Raw genomic sequence first — 7,310 nt, 5'->3', positions numbered from 1 at the left:
AGTCATTAGCTTGGATTTTCTAAGAATAAGGAAAGTTATGAGTTCTTTGATCAATATTGTACTGTGAACCTAAAATGTAAAGAAGACATAAATTTATATTCAGATACACATAATGAAACTTGAAAAACAAGGAAAAGGCTGTTTATCTAAAAATAAATAATAACTGGACTAGTAGCACATAATTTTCATCAGCGGAAGCTAGAAAACTACAGAATTACATCTCCATAATGCCAAAGAATACTATCACCTTGGAATTTTATAAATAAATAAAATATCTTTAAAGGTTGAGACCAAAAGGAACACATTATTAACATTTACTATTAGAAAACCCTCACAAAAATAATTACAAAATGTACTTAATCAAAGACAAGCAAAAATCTAAGGTAAGCATGAGACAAAAATGGATATAATTTACTTGTAAATTGCAGTAATTATTTAATGTAAAACAAAAAAAATGAAAAATAATTCAAGATTGGCATCTTTTTTTTTTTTTTTTTATGGAAGAGGCAAAAGTATAAACAAAAGCCAGATTGCTCTCATGTGCAAATAAGCAAATATAAAGAGAGCCAATTAGGATACGCTTCTGTATTTCTTGATCCACAAATATTAGATATCTCTTTTTTTTTCTAAATTATATTTTATTAGTTTCAAGTATACAGTACATTGACTAGACATTTATATAGTTTAGAAAACGATCCCCCTAATTGCTCTTTCTCTCCTCTGGCTTTCTACCTAGCCATTACATTAATAATAGCTGCATTCCCTATGCTGTGCTCTCCATCCCTGTGACCATCTAGCAACTGCTAATTTGCACTTCTTTAACGTTTCACCCATTCCCCCAGCCCCTCCAGCTACCTCCCCTCTAGCTGTCCCCAGACTGTCTACTATATTTATGAATCTGTTTTGATTAGTTTATCCTTTTTGTTCCTTAGTTTCTGCATATAGGTGAAATCATATGGTATTTATCTTTCTCTGTCTGACTTATTTCACTCTGTATAAGAACCTCTAGGTCCATCCATGTTGTTGCAAATGACAGGATTTCATTTTTTTAATGGCTGAGTATATAAGAACCATAACTTCTTTATCCAATCGTCTGTTGACGGGCATTAAATTTGCTTCCATGTCTTGGCTATTGTAAATTGTGCTGCCATGAATATTGAGTGCATAGATCTTTACGATTTATTGTTTTGGTTTTCTTTTGATAAATACCCAGAAGTGCAATTCCTGAGTCAAAAAGTATATCCATTCTTAATTTTTTGAGAAACCTCCAAACCGTTTTTCATAGTGGCCGCACCAATTTACAATCCCACCAACGATGTATGAGGGTTCCCTTTTCTCTGAATTCTCGCCAACACTAGTTGTTCTTTGATTTATTGATGATAGCCATTCTGAAAGGTGTGAGGTGATATCTCATTGTGGTTTTCATTTGCATTTCTCTGATGATTAGTGACCTTGAGCATCTTTTTATATGTCTGCAGGCCATCTGTATTTTCTCTTTGGAGAAGTATCTGTTCTGGTCCTATGCCCATTTTTTAATTGGATTGTTTGTGTTTTTGTTGTTGTTGAGTTGTATGAGTTCTTTATATATTTTGGATATTAATCTCTTATCAGATGTATCATTAGAGGATATCTTCTCCCAATCATTCAGTTGTCTTTTTGTTTTCTTGATTTTTTTTTTTTTTTTTTTTTTTTTTGCTGTACGAAACCTTTTAGTTTGATGTAGTCTCATTTATTTGTTTCTTTTGTTTCCCTTGCCAAGAAGATATATCCGAAAAGAAAGTATTGTTAGCAATATCAGAGAGTTAACTGCAGGTCGTACATTTAAGTCTTTAATCCATTTGAATCCGTTTTTGTATATGGTGTAAGAAGGTTGTCCAGTTTCTTTTTTCTTTTTCTTTTCTATCTCTTTTTGCATATATCTGTCCAGTTTTCCCAACACCATTTATTAAAGAGATTTCTTTACCACATTGTATATTCTTGCCTTCTTTGTCATATAATGAGTGAGTATATAGGTGTGGATTTATTTCTGTTCCCTAGATCAGTCTATCTGTTTTAATGCCAATGCCATGCAGTTTTGATTACTGTAGACCTGCAGTATAGTTTGATATCAGGTAGTGTAATACCTCCAACTTTGTTCTTCTTTCTCAAAATGGCTATTTGGGTCTTTTATGGTTCTCTATAAATTTTAGGAGTATTTGTTCTAGCTCTCTGAAAAATGCCATTGGTATTTTGATAGGAATTGAATCTATAGATTGTTTTGGGTAGTATGGCCATTTTAATGATGTTGATTTGTCCTACCCATGAGCATGATATATGCTTCTATTCATTTGTATCTTCTTCAATTTCTTTTTTCAATGACATAATTTTCTGAGAACAGGTCTTTTACCTCATTGGTTAATTTGATTCTCAGGTATTTTATTGTTTTAAGTGTAATTGTAAATAGGATTGTTTTCTTAATTTCTCTTTCTGAAAGTTCAATATTGGTGCATAAAAATGCCACTGACTTCTGAATATTTATTTTGTAACCTGCTACTTTACTGAATTCATTGATCAGTTCTAACAGTTTTTTGGTAGAATCTTTAGGGTTCTCTATATATAGTATCATGTCATCTGCAAATAATGAGAGTTCTACTTCTTCCTTTCCAATGCGAACACTTTTTATTTCTCTTTCTTGTCTTATTACTGTGGCTATGACTTCTAATACAATATTGAACAGGAGTGGTGAAAGTGGGCATCTTTGTCTTGTTCCTGATATTAAGGAAAACACTTTTAGCCTTTTCCCATTGATAATGATATTAGCTGTAGATTTGTCATATATGATCTTTATTATGTTGAGGTATGTTCCTTCTATTCCCACTTTGCTGAGAGTTTTTATGATAAATCGCTTGATTTTGTTGGATGCTTTTTCTGCATCTATTGATATGATCATATAGTTTTTATCTTTCGATTTGCTAATGTGTATCACATTAATTGATTTGCAGATGTTATATCAAACTTGCATCTCAGGAATAAATCCAACATCATAGTGTATGATAATTTTAATGTATTGCTAAATTCAGTTTGCTAATATTTTGTTGAGGATATCTGCATCAATGTTCATAGGAGATATATTGGCCTATAGTTTTCTTTATTTGTAATGACTTTATCTGGTTTGGGAATCAAGGTAATTGTGGCTTCATCTCATTGAAGGAATTAGGAAGGCTTCCCTCTTGAATTTTTTAGAATAGTTTAAGAAGAAAGGTGTTAATTCTTCTTCGAATGATGGTAAAATTCACCTATGAAACCATTTGGTTCAGGACTTTTGGGGGAGGTTTTTGATTACTGATTCTATTTCATTGGTGGTAATCAGTTGGTTCAGATTTTCTGTTTCTTCTCGATTCAGTCTTGGGAGATTGTATGTTTCTAGGAATGTGTACATTTCCTCCAGATTATACAATTTGTTGGCATATAATTGCTCGTTTATTTTCTTATGATCTTTTGTATTTCTGTGGAGTCCGTAGTTATTTCTCCTCTTCCATTTCTGATTTTATTTGAGTTCTCTCTTTTCCTTGATGAGTCTGGTTAAGGGTCTGTCAATTTTGTTTATCTTTTCAAAGAACCAGCTCTTAGTTTCATTAATCTTTTGTATTGTTTTTCTAGACTCTATTTCATTTATTTCTACTCTGATTTTATCATTTCTTTCCTTCTATTCACTTGGGCTTTGTTTGCTGTTCTTTTTCTAGTTTTTTTTAAGTATAAGTTTAGATCATTTATTTGTGCTTTTTCTTGTTTCTTGAGGTAGGCCTGTATTGCTATGAATTTCCCTCTTAGGACTGTTTTGCTGTGTCACATAGACTTTGAGTAGATGTGTTTTCATTTTCATTTGTCTCTAGGCATCTTTTGATTTCTTCCTTGATTTCATTGATAAGACATTCATTGCTTAGTAGCATGTTATTTAGCCTCCATGTATTTGTGTATTTTCCAGTTTTTTTTCTGGTAGTTGATTTCTAGTTTCATATCATTGTGATTGGAAGAGAAATTGGTTGATATGATTTCAGTCTTCTTAAATTTATTGAGACTTGTTTTGTGTCCTAACATGTGGTCTGTCCTATAAAATGTTCCATGTGCACTTGAGAAGAATGTATATTTTGCTTCTTTGGGGTAAAATACTCTGAAAATATCTATTAAATCCATCTGGTCTAGTGTGTCATTTAGGCCCATCGTTTCCTTTTTGATCTTTTGCCTGGAATATCTATCCGTTGGAATCAAGGGGGTGCTAAAGTCTCCTACTATGAATATATTACTATTGATCTCTCCTTTTATGTCAGTCAATAATTGCTTTATGTATGTAGGTGTTCCTATGTTGGCTGCATATATGTTTACTAGGGTTATATCCTCTTATTTATCGATCCTTTTATCATTATGTAATGTCCTTCTTTGTCTCTTATAGCCTTTGTTTTTAAGTCTATTTTATCTGATATAAATATTACTACCTTGGCTTTTTTTTTTTCCATTTTTGTTTGCATGAAATATCTTTTTCCATCCCTTTACTTTCAGTCTATGAGTGTCATTTGATATGAAGTGGGTCTCTTGTAGACAGCATATGCATGGGTCTTGTTTTCTTATCCATTTTACTACTCTATATCTTTTGATTGGAGCATTTAATCCATTTACTTTTAAAGTGATTACTGATAGGTACATAGTTACTGCCATTTTATTCAAATTTATTTCTTCTATTTTCTTTTTTTACCCCTTCTCTTTTTACAGACTTTCCTTTAACATTTCTTATATTACTGGCTTGTTGGTGATGAATTCCTTAAACTTTTCCCTGTCTGAGAACCTCTTTATTGTCACCTTCTGTTTTAATCGAAAGCCTTGCTGGATAGAGTATTCATGGTTATTCTTGTTTTTCATAACTTTGAATATTTCTCACCAGTTCCTTCTGGGCTACAAAGTTTCCATTGAAAAATCAGCAGATTTCTTATGGGGGCAATCTTGTAAGTAACTAGCTACCTTTCTCTTGCTGTTTTTAAAATTCTCTTTGTCTTTGACCTTTGGCATTTTAATTGTGATGTGTCTTGGTGTAGGTCTGTTTGACTTCCTTTTGTTTGGTACTCTGTGCTTCCTGAACATGTATGTCTAATTCCTTTGCCAGGTTAGGGAAGTTTTCTGTCATTATTTCTTCAAATAGATTCTCAGTTCCTTGCTCTCTCTTTTTCTCTCTCAGGTACTCTATGATCCAGATATTAAGCTTTATGTTGTTCCAGAGGTCATTATACTATCTTCATTTTTTTAAATTCTTTTTTCTTTTTGTCGTTCTGATTGGGTGTATTCTGCTATCTTGTCTTCCAGTTCGCTGATTCGATCTTCTGCCTCATCCAATCTACTACTGAATTCTTCTAGTGTATTCTTCATTTCAGTTATTGTATTCTTCATTTCTGTCTGGTTATTTTTTATGGTTTCTATGTCCTTTTTCATGCTTACTGTCTATGTCAAGAATATCATTTTGCTCATTCATTCTCCCCCTAAGTTCATTGAGCAACCTTATAAACATTATTTTGAACTCTGTCTCTGGTAGGTTGCTTGCCTCCATTTCATTTAGCTGCAACTGGTTTCCCTGCAGTGTCTGCCCTGTGCTAGCCAAAGTTTGTAGCCTGTGTGTATTGGGAAACCCAATAGAAAAGGGCAGGGCTGTGGCAGTTAACTGTCAATGGGCCACATGGGCAATTTATGGGTTGGGTGGGGCTGGTCTTAGGAAGACAGTGGCCATTAGATCAATACAGCTTCAGTCTTGCAGCAAATTTGGTAACCGTTCGTGCATTCCCATGGAAGTCCCGGATCACAGCAAGACCAGCTACTGTCTGGGACTGGCCCATAGATCCCAAGATCAGTCCAGGTTCATGTTGGCATAAGTGATGTGCCTGAAACTGTCTCCGAAATGCACTCTCACAGAGTTTGCTGCCAGCTGTGAATGTTTGGCCCTGAATAGGTATAGGGCATGACAGCCACCCAGCAGCAAAAGCCCTGGCAATCTGAAGGTTTCGGTGGGGCAGGCTGATTTTCTCTGGGAAGAGCTTCCTAATGGCCCTGTGGGAGGGGTCTGCACAGTCAACTGGGGAGGTCTGCAGGAGAGCTGGATTAAGGCACAATGGTGGTTGCCCTTCTAGCCCTAGTTCTGGCACCAGGTAATGCAAAATTCTCGGTATGAATCACGTGCGAGCCTCTAACCCATGGCAGGTGTCCCCTGTGAGTGAGCACAGGTAAGAGAGCCTGTGTGTGGCCTCTTCAAAGGGACATCTAGGGTTTTAGTCTCCTCTTGTCTCACCAAGATGGCCGGAATCTCCTCTGGTTTTTATAATTGGAGTTATTGGAAACTTTCCTGGGCTGAGCACCTAAGCTGGGGAGCCCCCAAATGAGGCCAGGACCCTCCTCTCCTTTAGGGGAACCTCTGCAGCTTCACTCTCCCTCCCAGTGATCCTCTAAAACCACAGCCCGATTTGTGACCTTGCCCCTCCTACCTGCTTCAATGTGGTTCCTTCTTTATATTATCAGACATTATTATGATCAGCTGGACTTTAGGTGATTCTCCACGTTGATTATTTTATAATTTGGTTGTACTTTCAATGTAGACCTGGGAGGAGGCAAATCCTGCTTTTACCTAGTTCACTATCTTTCCCAACTCTCTAGGTCATGTCTCTTGACAATAGTACTTATCCTCTCCTATTTCATCCTGCCAATTACATCACAATTTTTATTAAGTCAGTAGCAAATGTGAATGTGTAAAATTGTTAATTTAAGAATCAAGTAATGGATAATTATTGCATTACATACTTTATTCTTAAATTTATTAAATGTAATGATTTGTTAATTTTTCTATTTCATTGCCTAAATGCACCTATTATTTGATACATGGCTTACTTCTATTAACAGATCTTCTCCAAATGCTAATGAACATCAGATACTTTTTGCCTTGTGACTTCACTCTTGGGGCTGCCATTCCTTCTCTGTTACACTGTGTCCTCTCTAGGTTGAGAGAAATAGCTCTTATCCTAGTCCTTGCCTTCTACACTTCATTTATTTGTTTATTTATTTACTTTTTGTATAAGATTACACATCTTTCTCTTTCTTAGATAATTCCCTTAATTTTCTGGAAAAAACTTTCAAGTCATTTCGTGTGTGTGTGTGTGTGTGTGTGTGTGTGTGTGTGTGTGTGTGTGTTGGGGAAACAGGAGTGTTTGGGGGGGTAAAATATTGATCCCCTGTGTGTGTAGATATTATTTTAAGATGGACTTAATAGCAGTTTGGAGATGACAGAAGAAAATATTAATGAA

The sequence above is a fragment of the Pteropus alecto genome, unplaced genomic scaffold (genome assembly GCF_000325575.1).
Source record: "Pteropus alecto unplaced genomic scaffold, ASM32557v1 scaffold164, whole genome shotgun sequence".
NCBI lineage: Eukaryota > Metazoa > Chordata > Mammalia > Chiroptera > Pteropodidae > Pteropus > Pteropus alecto.
This window is presented reverse-complemented; position numbering follows the sequence as displayed.